This window comes from Mya arenaria, chromosome 1 (assembly GCF_026914265.1).
Source record: "Mya arenaria isolate MELC-2E11 chromosome 1, ASM2691426v1".
Lineage (NCBI taxonomy): Eukaryota > Metazoa > Mollusca > Bivalvia > Myida > Myidae > Mya > Mya arenaria.
The window spans coordinates 5898213-5915719 of record NC_069122.1 but is presented as its reverse complement, the minus strand read 5'-3'; positions in this window follow the sequence as shown (position 1 = coordinate 5915719).

The window sequence follows — 17507 nt, the reverse complement described above, 5'->3', positions numbered from 1 at the left end:
ATTATATCCTTTAGTGTATTGGACTGAGCACTTGGCTTGGCTGTTTCGCTTGTATATGTAGTTTCTATTATAATGTATTTCATGTGGTAAATTATGGACGAAATAACCTTCCGAAGCTCAAAATACACCAGATATCTGATCGTGTAGGCAGCACTGCCATTTCCTCGTACTAAAAAAATGATGGTCAAACCTTTATGAATAAATATCGCATTTAATCTGTCACAGTAAGTGGATTTTCCATCGGCTTTTGTTAAGAACACATCGATATACATTATCTTTTCTGGGCACGTTTGCATAATAAATAAGCCTAAAATTGGATATTGGATATTTTTATATATAAATTCTCTGAAATCAGGCCCGGTGATATCGTTTGGTCCAAATGAATACCTTCCACATCTTCCATAATCAAATGAAAGTCAGTGGAACTCACTACAATTCACTATCTTGAAGTCACACTGGACAAATTGTCCTCAGCAAACAATCAGATCAAGTGTTTATCAAGTAAAACAGTTAATGAAAGGGTTCACGGAAGCAGCCACCAGGACAAATTCAATATACTCCGGAAAAGATGTCTCCTGGAAGCACACTATAAATACAAAGTAGGAGAGCCTCAATCACGGTTCGAATTTTTGATAAACAGCAATTGTAAGTGCAGCACTGTCAATCCCCTTTAGCCCTTTCTTATGCATCCCGGGTGTATGCTGTGCTACAAACTTTATTTAATCAAACGAAGTAGCTTAATGTTTGTTTACACACACTGTTCAAAAATCAGAGCGCGTACGCTCATTTGCTTCCAGACGATGATTTATTATAAATATTCGTCTAAAACAGTAAGTGGTTTTTGACGAAACTTTGCTATGAACATACTTCTAACGATTGAATGGTTGCAGTAGTCGAAACGTAATTGTGGCTCAACGTCAATCCGATGTATTGGTTGCAGACGATACTTTGACATGAATTGTTCATTCGATTAAAAGTTTTCACGAAACGTTATTTTATCACATGCTTAACCTTGTTTTCCGTGTAATATACCCATTACGAATACACATGTGTAATATAACCTTTCAGACATTTCTATTGGCTACACTAATCGCATGCAACCTAGTTATCCCTACGCATTGTTTTTATTCAAAATGGCATCTACTAGGTTACCGGCTAGGCGCATCTGTCAACATCGATGGTCGCGGTAAAGCCATAATAACTATGCAGAAAACCACTGGAAATGACGCATTATAATTATAATGTGTTATGAGAAGACTGCGATTTTGAGGTTGATCTTCCCGTATCCAGGCTAAATTTAGTAAAATGCACGAGCACTGGGAACAACGCTCGGTTTCAGAGCGTCAATAACGACTATCTGACTTTGTTGTCAAACAGAAAAAAAGTACTGTTAATAAAACAATCTATGACTTGAAAATACTGGCCTCCTACCTTCATATAGTAATTGAAACGCTTGAAATCAGCGAAAGCCCCCCTTTTGGGCTTTGTAATATCTTGTGCAAATTCTTTGGCGGTGTCAAAAAACCTGATGGCTCTAACTATAAGCCCACAACTCATGGGCCTGAGTTTGTTAAACTCAATGAGGTGTTTCAGGCCAGACAAAACAACTCAAAGGTGAAGGCCTGGGAAATAAACATAAGAGGGCAGACCTTATTACTGGTGAGGATATAAGTCAGCTTTGGAAAACAAATCAACTGTGAAAAGCATCACCTTTAAGCATCATCAACTCACTCTGGTTTTATAACACTGTAAACTTTTGGTTACGGGGAAGTGATGAGCACAGAAGTATGTGCTGGGGGACCTTGAGCTGTGTGTAGATCATGCTGGGCAGAAATATTTAGAATTTTAAGAAAAACAAACTAAAACCAGACAAGGGGCGAATCCCAGGGATGTACGGTCAGTCAAGCCCAAGATGCGGGCATGTAGCACAGAGCCAGAAAAAATGTCCTGTCGCTATTTACAATGAATACGCCAGCTGATCATCTGACCCATTTTATATTGAAACCAACACAGTTCAATCAAATATAAAACCCAGAGACCAATGGTTTGAATGCCAGCCAATGGGACAAAACAAACATACCTCAATAATGAAGCAAATGGTCAAAGCTGCAGGACATCCGGAAGACAAACGGCTAACGAATCATAGTGCCAGAAAGCATGTTCTTCAGAAACTAGATTATTGTTCCACCAAACCAGATAATGCAGATCACTGGTCACAGAAATATCCAGTCAGTCAACAATTTCAGCCACATTAGTGACATACATCACAAGAACTTTTCAAATATCTTGCAAACACAGACAATATACAACAATGCCATTTCCTTGTCAGTTGAATCAGCTGTCGTTTACCAAAAACACAAATACGAATTCCGCAGCACAGGCTTCTCAGTACACATTCCATGGCGGCTTGAATAACATGTTCACCATCGCCGCAGAATCATTGTAGAAAGCGACAGCGAATATCTTTAAAATCCGGCTTCACAGTAAAACTTGACGTACCTGTAAGCCACATAAACCGCGTCAATGCATGGACTCTCAGTGTGACGTCATGAAGTTGAGTACTTAAATTATTATTTATATGAGATATTTAAATTACTACACATTTTTTATCTTTGTAAATTGTTAAGAGTTTAATCAAATATAAACTTGATAACTGCTTGCTACTTTTGTCAGTTTCATTAGGAACTGTTTCTGAGGCGCATCGATGACATTCTTTTTGTAGTACTTTGTCTGTCAAACAACGGATCCAGGAAGTGGAACTAAATTAGTAATATATTCGCAAAAAACGCCGTTTTAAGCGTGTGATAAAAAAGTCTGACAGTCGTTGTCAGTTAATACAAGATTTTATTTAACTCGTCCAAGACATGTGTTAGCAATCTCGCAAAAGGCTCTTTTTTAACAAATGTCATGAACTCGTTTAATAAAATCTTGTATTAACTGACAACTCGTGTCAGATCCTAAATGTAATGAATTAACGTCAATTCATTTTTTTTCCATTCTGACTGGTTGCAGACAATGATATTAATAAACATCAATACAATTAATTTGTTGCAGATGATACTTTAATATATATATATTCGTCAATTCGATAAGATGGTTGCAGACGATACTTTATTATGAATATACTCTAATTCCATTAAATGTTTGAAGACGATACTTCATTTTGAACTTTATGAATAAACGCAAATTCAATTAAATGATTACAGACGATACTTTATTGTGAATACACGCCGTTTCAATCAAAACGTCAATAAAGAAGGCTTCTTGGAAAGCATTCTCAACGCTCATTGGGTTCAAGTCACCCGTTTCTCTTTGTAAGCTTTATACGAACATAAACGCTTCGTATATTTTTAGCACTCTATATATACTAAAATTATCTACGAGTTAGTTAAACTCTCAGACCAGTACAGCGGGCAATAAGTGATAACTAGCATATTTGTCACACAAAGGGCATATCGTAATTTATGTTACCAGTGCGTTTTGATGTAACTGAAAACGGTGGGATGTGTTGTACATTAACTTAGATTGTCTCACATGTTGCATTGGCGTCCAAAATATATACTAATATAAGATGTAAATCAAAATAATTGTGTCATAAAATCTCATATAGTTGAACTTTTACAATTGTACTTGTTTTGGTCTGATTACCATTTAGTCATACATTCATTAACATTACACTTATCGTAAAAACCGAGCGTACACTCGACCAAATCTAAAAGAAATGCTTAATTGAAACCAGAAACGATAATCATATTTCTTAATACGGGCTCACAATCTACGCATAGTTGATTAATATGCTTTTTATTTGGACTTGTTATTCGGAATACTTTAAAGATGGGAATACTTAACATGATTTCACTCATTACCTCGCTAGCATGATCATGAATTCGACCATTTCCTCGCTACTATGAACATGCACTGGCCAATTACCTCCCTACAATAAACATTTACTCGCCCATAGCCTCGATTCCATGAGAATTAACACGCCAATTACCTCACTACCATGAACATGTACTCGCCAATTACCTCGCTTCCATGATCATGTACTCGCCAGTTATCTCGCTTCCATGAACATGTACTCGCCAATAACCTCGCTTTCATTATCATGTACTCGCCAATTACCTCGCTTCCATTAACATGTACTCGCCAATAACATCGCTTCCATGATCATGTACGCGCCAATTACCTGGCTTCCATGAACATGTACTCGCCAATAGCCTCGCTTCCATGATAATGTAATCGCCAATTAGTTCGCTTCCATGAACATGTGCTCGCGAATATCCTCGCTACCAGGATCATGTACTCGCCAATTACCTTGCTTCCATGAACATGTACTCGCCAATAACCTCGCTTCAATGAACATGTACTCGCCAATAACCTCGTTTCCATGATCATGTTCTCGCCAATTACTTCGCTTCCATGGACATGTACTCGCCAATTTCCTCGCTACCATGAACATGTGCTCGCCAATTGCCTCGCTATCATGAACATATACTCGCCGGTTGCCTCGCTTCCATGAGAATTAACACGCCCATTACCTCGCTACCATGAACATGTACTCGCCAATTAACTCGCTACCATGAATATGTACTCGCCAATTACTCGCTACCATGGACATGACCTCGCTCGTTACCTTGCTTCCACGAACATGTGCTCGCCAATAACCTAGCTTCCATGAGAATTTACTCGCCTATAACCTCACTTCCATGAACAGTTACTCGCCTAAAACCACACTACCATGAACATGTACTCGCCCCTTACATGGCAACCATAAAAATGGGGTTGCCATTACCTCGATGTTTTATCATGGTCTCCCTCATTATCTCGCTGCCATAAATTACCTCGCGCGTATACGATTTCGTTCTTAACTGCATTCGAAATATATTTCTGTCTTGAAAAAATATATAATTACTTTTTTTCAGGAAAGGAAATTTAAAAACGTAATTGCATTAGTAAGAGAAAATTAATGACATACACAATGTCGTTATTACCGATTGAAACATATTATTCAAATTATTCTGACATGAGATTAAATAGGTCGTCTGCAATCACGGAAACGTTTTCATGTAATGATGCGATATTATCAAATATCTGATGTTTCCTTGCTTAAGTACATGGTATTGCAGAAAACATCAGCTTTGCAATTAAAACAATACTCAACAATACATTATAGTAACAGCCAAAGCGGCCAATCGATGTATTCGGGAGTTCGTGCAATCGCACAAAAATCAAAGGTGCTGACTTAACAAGCTATTCTAATACTAACTGATTAAATCAAGCTTGGACCACCTGTACATGGGATTTGAGTTGTTGTTTATGGCAACAAAACAAATGACAATATTTATTAGCTTTGATTGTTTATCAGGAAAAACATGTTCTATGTCGACAATAAGTCGCTTGCAACTATAAATATGCGTATATCGGATCGGTAGCATAGCAGAATATAATTGTAATTTACTTATAATATAGTATTGATGATTTCGCTTTCCATGTCCGTTGCAAAGCCGTCGTGTGTGAAAGAGGAACATATCATTATGTCTCGGCTTATTGAGATGTACGTAAAGCGACTATACTTAAGGTGTCTTTTTCACATATCAAATGTCTTTGCGAACATCTTAAGAAAGTGTAGTGTATTGAATGCCATACAATGGAGTTAATAAAACAAGAACACAGATGTCATATTCGTATATTATAGATTTCTGCAATGGAAATACAAATTTCATTGTATGATATGTCATCCTGCCTGATTATAATTGTCACGTTCTGTATATTTATTTGTTTTTTAATTAATCGTTTTTTTTCTTTGTTTTTATTTATAATTCGATGAATTCAATATGGTATTTATTGCGTTATTATTGCTTTAAGGATTGTCCTTCCTTTTCATGAAGCATTTTCAACAAATTAAAACCTTATTTTTGTGATTTGCAATGCTTTTGTGAAATTTTATTGTTGGATTCTTAAAATGGCCGACACGTACAAAAACCTAACAATCATGATGGTTATTATGAATTGCAGACTTTTGTGTTTTGGAAAGCCAATATAAAATGTATGAGAGCATTTAAATGCTATTCTAAATAGAATATTACCGATATATAGACTTGAATATTTACCGATTGCATTTGTTATCGTCAGGTATTCATTTGTATTTATTAGTATTCCAGCTAAACTATTCAATAACTACCCTTCGGATAAATTACAACTTCATTCACTTATACCACACGCTAGAACGAGATATTTGAATAATTCCATTGACAATTGAATTTACGCATCACACTTTGCCGAGATTGAAAGTATAGTTCACGCTGAAGTGCATCTGTTTGCAGTAAGTGTTATGAAATCAATATACTAGTACTCAATGATGAAACTAAGTATTCAAATGGTTGTTTACATATATGATTACTAGTTGTATACTATAGTATATATATTATATTATATTATAGAGAGCCTCTTTGGAAACACCACTAAAAGCTAACAAAGTGTTAACAACAGTCCAGGTTTGGTCGAGACTGTTTAATGGCAGTAGTGGAGGATGCATCACTGTCGGAAGCCGATCATTTCAAATGGCTTATGAGGTAGCTCTATACAAATACATGAGTTTGTATTTGTTTGTTACATTGCATTCTTTATAATAGGCATACTACATATGTATGTGAAGTTATAGATTAATCGCGTTGTACACAAGCTGTTGGCACACAAGGCTGAGCCTTAGCTGTTGTGTTTTCACTAGCCTTACTGATGTAACGTTAAGTCGTGTGATGACATGCTCATTCACTCGAACTGTTACATTGGTGTCATAAGAATATAATAGGTATGATATCACGGTAATGGTGACGTCTCAAAACCCGAACTGATATTTATTTCGCTATTGGGCTCGTTCCTTAATGTTTATTGGTGGTTGGTCCATATTAATATCAAAATCATTTTTTTTATTTATTTTCAGCCAAATCCAGGCGATTATCATATATTTTGAAGTGGGTTCAAAACAAATGGCTGCTTGTTATATATGTATTATATCTGGTTTTTGAAGGCACCGGAAAGCCAACAATTTAAACAAAAATACATGGTCTTGATAATGTACACATTTAAACAATGAAATGGAAAATTAGCCAGTGCTTTGATTTTGTTTAAGCTACAATTGCTACGTGTTTAATGCCTTTTCCAATGTTCTACACATTCTTAACTAACCGTAGTTTACTGACGGCTATAATATGTTCTTAAGTTAATGCTTTTAGGAATCTCCATTTCATTTTCTTTTGGCAGCTCTATTAATTCATTCATGAAATGGCCAACACATCAACGAAACTAATTATCAGAATGATCCCGATGACTTGCAAACATATTGGGTTTCGGAATATGAATTAATAGTTGAATTCATGCGCAAATTTCAAAGCAATAATGAGAGAGGGATTTTTTAAGCTTTGGTTTGTTAAGTTTCGGAGAATAAACGAACAATTTTGAAGTCACTACAATTAATATTCTTATACAAGCAAAGTCCTTATAAAGCCAATCAGATCAGAAACCTGGCAGCATATCCGTTCTGTAATTGTCGAGTATTGCATATCTTGTTGTAAATTATTCATTTGCAATCTTTTCTGATATAAAATATTGTCTTATCGGATGAGAACGTCAGCCATTTTTTTTATCAAATTGTCTTTATTGCAGTTGTGCTAGTTATTGCTCAACCATTTTCTCTTTTCATTGGTATCATTACATGACAAAAAGAAAATTATGCACTAAACAACTTATATCAAGAATTATCCATATTATACTATGTGAAGCTTCTTTCATTCCAACAAGTTCCTTATGGTGTAAAATATGTTATGTTTAGTCGACTATAAACGAAATTAGTTGTGATATGTAAGATTGGGGGATACGAGGCAAAGAATGGTGCGAACGTCTTTGGTGTGCAATGAGACACTATTTTATGTTTTGTTTACTAATATTAAATAAAAAATATAAAATGACAGAAAAACTTGTAAATTTTTTAACACACTGTTTTCAAAATATATGAATCTTAAATATTATGAAAGGAAAACAGTTTTTACTTGTTTGAGGTTATATTATCTTAACCCAGTGTAGCCCCCCCCCCTTATTTTGGTTAAATAAAGCAAAGCCTGCCATTGACCAATGAAAGGAGACACATATGTATGATTGTTTTGTTAGTGTTTCCTGTACTTAAATCAACATGTTCTCGTAGCCATACGGCCATCACAAACAGGTCCGTTTAAAACTTTAACTTCTGTAATATATATGTATAAATCGATATTAAAAGCTGTGACGCGAAACAAAAGTGCACGTCTCCAGTCATTTCCATAGCTACGAAAAGGTGCAAAAAGGTGTCATTTCCATTTACACGAAATGTCTGTCCTTTGCATCAGCGTCCTCAATCTATGATATGAATCGAAGACATCACGGTCATAGTGGTATTAAACTGCATATTGGGGATATAAAGCTTTAGGGTGTTTGGTTCTGTAGCTTTTCATTTAATCCATATGAAAACTTCGCGTTAAATTTTCCAAAACGAAAATTTTCCTTTTCCGTTTCTTGATGCATGTCGGAGAAATATGGAGTTTTATCACCGAAATAACAGCAGTTCACTGCAAAATGCAAAAGAGTGAAATATCAATTTAAAGAACTACTAACAATCAATTATAATTACTTCCTTCGATTAAATCTCAATACGTCACGTTTAAAACAGTGCAAATCATAATATGATCTAGAAAAAAAGTTTGTTTATTTTGACTTTTTGAAGAAAAAAACACAACTTACACTAATACGGAAATGGCAACCCATTTTACAACGTTTAACGCTTAATGTTCTAACATTTACTTTCGTTCCAACATTAATTCGATGGTTTAGCTTGTACCAAGTATGTTTGCAAACTGTATGACTTGGAAATACGAACTCCAAGTTCAATTCACATAACGAATAACTAACAAAATACACCACCACAGGTTAACATCAAAACATGGCCATAACCCCATCGTGGAATCAATCCGTTTACAAACGAATAAGAACAATCTCTAACATTGAGGGTTAATTAATACAGATATATCATTAAACAAACCTTAAAACTTGACATTTTTTATTTAAAATCCAATGTAAGTCCGTATTTGATTAGCTTCCACTTTCAAATAATTATTTAGTAAATAGCTCCTACTATAATTTAATAAATATATTAATTCCCTGTTTGATTTTAAGATAATTCGTGCATTGGCTGTAATTATAGGGAACATAAATGCATTAAAATCATTGAATTAATCACACTTTATAAGATGTTTGCACTTAAACATGCGGAAATAATCAATTAAAAAATCAATTGAAGAACATTTTTTCCACAAGCCAGCGTAGGAACGCCAGTTTACGTCATCAGAAAATTAAACCTTGCTTGCTGGGCGTTCCATTGGTACTGGTGTAGCAAAAGTTTATCAGTAAGAACTTATTTAGAGAAAATATCTTTAAAATCAGAAACCAATTATTGGCTGATATCAGTGTACTTATTTTCTTTTATTTATAATCATAGAAAAACGTTAAAAAATGATCTCACATACATTCGTTTATGGGGGCCTTATTTAAATAGAATTATGACACATTTCCTTAAATAATGCTATATAATTACAAGACTCGTATTATTTTTAAATTGCAATAATACAATTCAACAGTGGTATGCCAGTAAGTTAAACATTTAACCGTTCAGAAGTTTGACAAAGCAATAAGACACAGTCATACACATATGTTTTTAGTAAACGTTTGATTTGCCTCCTCGGAACCGACCAGCATTATTGAAAACTGACTGCTGAGCTCGGCAATTTTTTACTATTGAATAAATGTTCTGGAAGGATTGCCCTAACAGTTTCATTTAAATTAAGATTAAACTTAAAGTTTAATGACGAAATAACCATTTAAAGAGTAATATTCCAGTTCGTAGCATACAAATTGTTCGTTCACTTTGTTTATCTTCATTGTGTGGGGACGTAATCACATTTTCTTTGGTAAACATGCCGTTCTCGTAATATAAAAGCTTCCTTCTTACAATTAAACTGTCTTTTCAGATTCCACAACACAATTTAGGGGCATCGAAAAATCAAACAAATACAGAAGAAATTACAAGAACAATGGACATTTGATCTTTTTTAATCAATGTCGTTAAAGCATATACTGTTTTAGCCCCCCCCCCCTTTTGTTAGTTATTCCATTTTCAGGAATTGTCAACTTCTGACACTGAAGTGTGGCCAACAAGGCGAAACATTACAAAGACGCTTGTCTCGCTGTGTGTATATTGGGCTTCAATCCTAAACACTAGACTTTATGTTTAAACTTTTCGCTACTGAGCTGGTTTCTGTAGAGTTTTTGTCATATAAATATAGATACATCTCAGCAGCTTGGATCGTCCATTTAGTTTGCATTGAGTTATTGTTCGTTTTTTTTAACTTTAGATTGAAAAGTAAATTATCTTTGGGCATGTTTGCTTAACAGATAAAGTAATATCTTATATCAATTTAATACATGTAGAATAATGAAGATGTAGTATGATGGGTCAATATTACTCAATAGGTTACATTATTTAATAGGTTAATGACTATAGGAAAAATAGGTTTAATAGGTTAGAGTAATAGGTTACCCTCATAGACTACGATGCTTATATCAAAGAAGGGCTTAATTGGATTTCAACTGATACATTCTCAATACAAATGCACAATAAAGGCGACGACTGACCACAAGTTTCCACTTGAAAACTTACTGTTTGTTAATATGCTAGTTGTTTAATATAGACCAACCGTTTTAGGCACTCCCAAGTTTGATATACAATATATATCAACATATGATATTTGAAAATTTGATTATATTCACCGGAACAACTCGCCAGAGATAAGTCATTTTCCTTTGGAATTGAGTGAGCACTGGTTGTTGGTTTGGTTGTTTGGCTTGTCTATGTAGTTCCTATTATAATGCATTTCATGCGGTATATTATGGACGAAAGAACCTTAAGAAGCTCAACATACACCAGAATTTTGTTCATATAGGCAGCAATGCCTCATATTCAAAAAATGATTGACATACATTTATGAATAAATATCGCATTAGATCTGTCATAGTAAGTGGATATTCTATTGGCTATTATTACGAACGCATCGATGTACATTATCTTTTCTTGGAACGTCTGCATAATACATGAGCCTAAAATTGGATATTGGATATATTTGTATAAAGATTCTATGAAATCAGGTCCAGTGATCTCATTTTGTCCAATTGAATACCTCCTTTAATCAAATGAAAGACAATGGAACTCACTACAATTCTCTATCTTGAAGTCACACTGGACAAATTGTCCTCGGCAAACAATCATATCAAGTGTGTATCAAGTAAAACGGTTAATGAAAGGGTTCACGGAAGCAGCGACCAGGACAAAATTCAATATACTCCGGAAAAGATTTCTCCTGGAAGCACAATATAAATACAAAATCTCAATCTCGGTTCGATGTTTTGATAAACAGCAATTGTAAGTGCAGCACTGTCAATTCCCTCTAGCCCTGGCTTATACATTACCGCTGTATGCTGTGATACAAACGTTATTTAATCATGCTAAGTACCTTTTTGCTTGTATACACAAATTGTTCACGAATTAAAGCGCGTATGCTAATTTAGTACAAATATGCGTCAATAGAATTCAAGAAGTGGACACATAGAAGATTTACTGACAAAACTTTGCTATGAACATACTTTAATACGATTACATGGTTGCAGACGAAACTTTATTATGAATCAGCGTCAATTCGATTTATTGATTGTAGACGATACTTGATCATGAATAGACGTCAATTCTAGGAAAAGGTTGCACGAAACTTTATGATGAATTTACGTCATTTCGATTAATTTGTTGCAGTTAATACTTCCTAGTGAATGTTCGTCAATTTAATTAAGTGGCTGCAATCGACACCTTATTATTAATAAACGCCAATTGAATTAATTTGTTGCAGATTATATTTCAAAATAAATATACGTAAATTCGATAAAATGGTTGCATTTTTTTATAAATGTACGATTATTCAATTAAATGGCCGCAAACAAAACTTCATTTTACGCCAGCGCAATAAAATGGTTCCAGTCGAAACTTTTTCATAAATACACGCAAATTCCATTAAATGGCTGCATAGTATTACGATACTTTATTATGAATTTTATTAATATACGCCAATAATGATAATCCAATAGTTGAAAAGGGCTTCTTAGAAAGCATAATCATCACAATTACATTGAATAAAACAGCCTTTAGAGTCTGTTTTGAGCCAGTAGGGGAAATTCAACACTGTCAATGCCCAGTTTGTTCAAATAACCTGTTTCTCTTTCTTTGCCTTATACAAACTTTAAGTATATTTTGTGTGAAAAATATTCTTAATATACTAAGATAACATAGGAGTTATGTTAAACTATCAGATCAGTACAGCCAGGAATTAGTATAGCTAGCATGTTTGTTACACAAAGGGCATATCGTAATTAACAAAATCTGATAGTGTGGCAATTTTGCAATTGGATTTGTTTATATGATTTTGTTTTGGTCATTACACTTATCGTACATAAAGTGCGTACAAAGGGACAAATCCAAAAGATACGCTTAATTACAACCAGAAACGATGATCATTTTTCTTAATACGGGCTCAAAGTCTACGCATGGTTGTTTTAAACGCTTTTATTTGGACTTGTTATTCGGACCACTATAAGGATACAAATATAATCTTGTTGATACTGTTGTTACTTACTATTCACACCATGAACATGAATCGCCAATAACCTCGCTACCATACTCATGATCTCGCCCATTACTTCGCATCCATGAATATGTACTCGTCCATCACTTCGCTACCATGAACATGTACTCGCCAATAACCTCGCAACCATGAACATGTACTCTCTAATAACATTGACAGCATGAACGTGTACTCGCCAATTACCTCGATTACATGAACATATACTCGCCCATTACCTCCATTGCATGAACATGTACTCACCAATTACTTTCCTACCATAAACATGTTCTCGTCAATTACTTCGCCACCATGAACATGTACCCTCTAATAACATCGTCACCATTACCTCGATTACAGAAACATGTATTCACAAATTACTTTGCCACCATAAACATGTACTCATCAATTACTTTGCCTACATGAGCATGAACCCACCCATTACAATGAACATGTATTCGTCCATTACCTCGATTACAGGAACATGTACTCGCCACTTACTTTGCCACCATGAACATGTTCTCGCCTATTGTCTCTCTTACATGAACGCCCCTTACCCCGCTACCATACAATGGACTCGCCCATAACTTCGCCACCTTAAATATAATCTCGCTACAATAAACATGAAAACGAAAATCACATTGCTCGTATTCAAGTCCGTTCTTATTTGCATTCAAAAAATTGCTGGAAAAAAATTGTATTTGTAAGAGGAAAAAAGAAAATGTCATTAACATTATCATTATCACCGACTGAAACATGTTATTTAAATTAGTCTGACATGATATTTGATGGGTCGTCTGCAATCACGGACACGTTTTCCTGTAATGATGCGATGTTATCAAACTTCTGATGTGTCCTTGCTTAATTACATGTTATCGCTGTTATTGCGGATAACATCAGCTTTGCAATTAAAAAAACACTCGACAATACATTATAGGAACAGCCAAAGCGGTATGTATGTGGGGGTTTGTTCAATTGCACAAAAAGGTCTTATACAAACTGATTGAATCACGATTAGAACACATGTACATGGGATGTGAGTGTTTGTTTTCTGGCATCAGAACAAATGACAATCTTTATCAGCTTTGGGTGGAAAATGTGTTTCTATGTCGCCATAACTTTTTAAATATATTAGACTAACAGTAAGTCGCTTGCAAATATAATTATGCGTTATGTCGGATCGGTAGCAGATGTAATTGTAATTTACTTATAATATAGTATGAAGATTTCGCTCTCCCCGTTCGTTGCAAAGTCGTCGTGTGTGAAAGAGGAGCATACCATAATGTTTCGGCTTATTGAGATGTACGTAACACGAATATATTTAAGATGTCTTTTTTTCACATTTCAAAGGTCTTTGCTAACACCTTAAGAAAGTGTGAGTGTGGCGTGCAATACAATGCAGTTAATAAAATTAATACAGATGTCATATACGTATATTATAGATTTCAGCAATGGAATTACAAATTTCACTGTATAATGTGTTTTCCTACTAGATTATAATTGTCACGTTCTGTTTAGTACTTTTTCTTTGTTTTATTCATAATTTGATGAATTCAATATGGTATGTATTGCGTTATTATTGCTTTTAGGATTGTCCTTCCTTTTCATAAAGCATTTTCAAAGAATTCAAACCTAATAATCGTGATTTGAAATGCTTTTTGAAATTTCTAATGTTGTTCTTAAAATGGCCGACACATACAAAAAACTAAAACTCATGATGGTTATTATGAATTGCAAACTTTTTTGTTTTGGAAAGCCAATATAAAGTGTATGAGAAAATTTCAATGCTATTCTTTATAGAATAATACCGAGATATCGACTTTTGAAAACACTTGCTGAGGGCATTTGTTATCGTCAGTTATTCATTTGCAATCATAAGAATACCACCTAAACCATTTAATAATCGTTTGGATAAATTGAAATGGCATTTACTTATACATTAAGCTAGTATTTGAATAATACCATTGATAATAGAAGTTGTACATCACACTTCGCCGAGATTGAAGTTTTGGCTCATGTTGAAGCGCATCTGCTTGCAGTAAGTGTTATGAAATCAATGTACAAGTTTTCAATGTTAAAACTAAGTATTTAAATGAGTGTTTACATATAAGCTTACTAGTCGTATACTTTATTGTTATATATGATGCTGTTTCCGTAAACAATACTTTTTATGACTGAACGTCAATACAATTAAACGGCTTTAGGCGATACTCACTTTATGTTTTAAGGCAGAAGTGGAAAATACACCACTGTCAGCATCTGATCGTTTCAAACGTCTTTTTTGGTAGCTCTTTACGAATAAATGAGTTTGTATTTGTTTGTAACATAGCATTCTTTATAATAGGAATACTACAGATTTATGTGAAAGTTATAGATCAATCGAACATGCGTTATACACAGCTTATGGCACACAAAGGGCTGAGCCTTTGCTGCTGTGTCTCTACTAGCTTTACTGATGTAACGATAAGTGGTGCGATGACTTGCTCATTCACTCGAATTGTCACATTGGTGTCCGTTAAATATAATAGGTAAAGTATCACGATAATGTTGACGTCACCTGGTACTATTTCGCTATTGGTCTCGTTTCTTAATGCTTACTGGCGGTTGTTCCATATTAATATCATACTCATTTTGTACTTATTTTAGCTAAATCAAGGCGATGATCATCTATCTTAGAGTGGGCTCAAAACAAATGTCTGCTTGTAATACATGTATTATATCTGGTGTTTTGTTTTGAAAAATAGAAAAATTGTCTTGCTGGTCCGTGAATGTCAAATGTCGTTGTGTGTCGAAGTGTTCGAAGATGAGTATATCAACCCTCTTTAGTATGTATGAGGACATCGGAAAGCCAAAAATATGAACAGAAAGAAAAGGTCTTGATAAAGCACAGATTAAAACAAGGAAATGGAAAAATATTCTGTTCTTTGAGGTTTTTAAGTTGTAATTTCAACGTGTATTGTGTGTTTTTTTTTCAATTTTATACATAATCTTAACTTACCATAGTTTACTGACGGCTGTATTATGTGCTCAAGTTTATGCTTTAAGGAATCTGCATTTCATTTCCTTTTGACAGTTCTATTATTTCACTCATGAAATTGCCAACACATCAACGAAACTAATAATCAGAATGATCCCGATGACTTGCAAACATATTAGGTTTCGGAATGTGAATTAATAGTTGAATTCATGCGCAAATTTCAACGCAATCTTTACAGAATACTAATGAGAGAGGGATTTTTTAAGCTTTGGTTTGTAAGGTTTCGGAGAATAAACGAACAATTTTGCATTCAATACGATTGATATTCCCATACAAGCAAATTCCTTATAAAGCCAATCAGATAATAAACCTGGCAGCATATTCGTTCTGTAATTGTCGAGCATTGCATATCTTGTCGTAAATTATTCATTTGCAATTTTCTCTGATATAAAATGATGTCTCATCTGATGGAAACTGCAGACATTTTGTTATAAAATGTTCTTTACTGCAGTTGTGCTAGTTGTACTATGTATCGCATCTGTCATTCTATCAAGTTTCTTGTGTGATGTAAAAACGGTTTGTTTTGTCGAATATTAACGAAATGAGCTGTGATATGTAATATTGGGGTTACGAGATAAAGAATGATGACTAAATCTTTGGTGCGCAATGAGACACTTTTTCAAGAATCGTTCTGTTTACTTAAATTAAATTTACAAATAAAATTTACAAATAAAAAAAGAAAGAACAAAATATAATGTATTTTTTTGATCACACTGTATTCAAAAGTTATGAATCTTAAATATTACGAAAGGAAAAAAATCACTTGTTAATTTGTTTTAGGTTATCTTTTTTTAACCCAGTTAAGCCCCCCTATTTTCGATAAAAATGTTAATCGAAGACATCACGGTCATGGTGTTATTAAACTTAATAATGTTGATATAAAGCTTACGGGTTTGTTTCTTTAGCTTTTCATTTAATCCATATGAAAAGTTCGCTTACAAATTTCTAAAGTGGACACTTGTTTTGTGATGCTTTTCGGGGGAAATAACAGCAGTTCACCGCAAACTGCAAATGAGTAAAATATCAATTAAAAGATCTACTAGCAATAAATTATAATTACTCCCCTTTGATCAAATCTTTTGAAACAGTGAAAATCATAATTTGATGTACAAAAAAGTAAACTTGGTTTATTTTGACTTTTTGAAAAAAACAACATCACAACTTACACTTTATTACGGAAATAGAAATATCAGTTACAGCATTTCACGCTAAATGTTCGAACTTTTGCTTTCGTTCCAACATTAATTCGATGGTATAGCTTGTATCAGATATGTTTTTAAACTCTCTAACTTGGTAATACGAACTTCACGGTAAATTCACATAACGAATAACTGAAATACTCCACCACAGGTCAACATCGAAACATGGACTTCACCCCATCGTGTAAAGGATCCGTTCAAAAACGAATAAGAACAGTCTCTAACATTGAGGTTAATTAATATAGATGTATCATAAAAACAAACCTTTAAAGTTGAAAAACAATTTAAAATCCAATGTTAATCCCTATTTGATTAGCTTACACTTTCGACCTTTCAAATAATTACTTAGTAAATAGCGACAACTGTAATTTGGTCAATTTATTTATTTCCTTTGTAATTTTAAAAATAGTTCGTGCATTGACTGTTATAATAGGGAACATAAATGCATTAAAATCATTAAATTAATAAACGTTTATTACATGTTTGCACTTAAACATGCGCAAAAAATCAATTAAAAAATCGATTGAA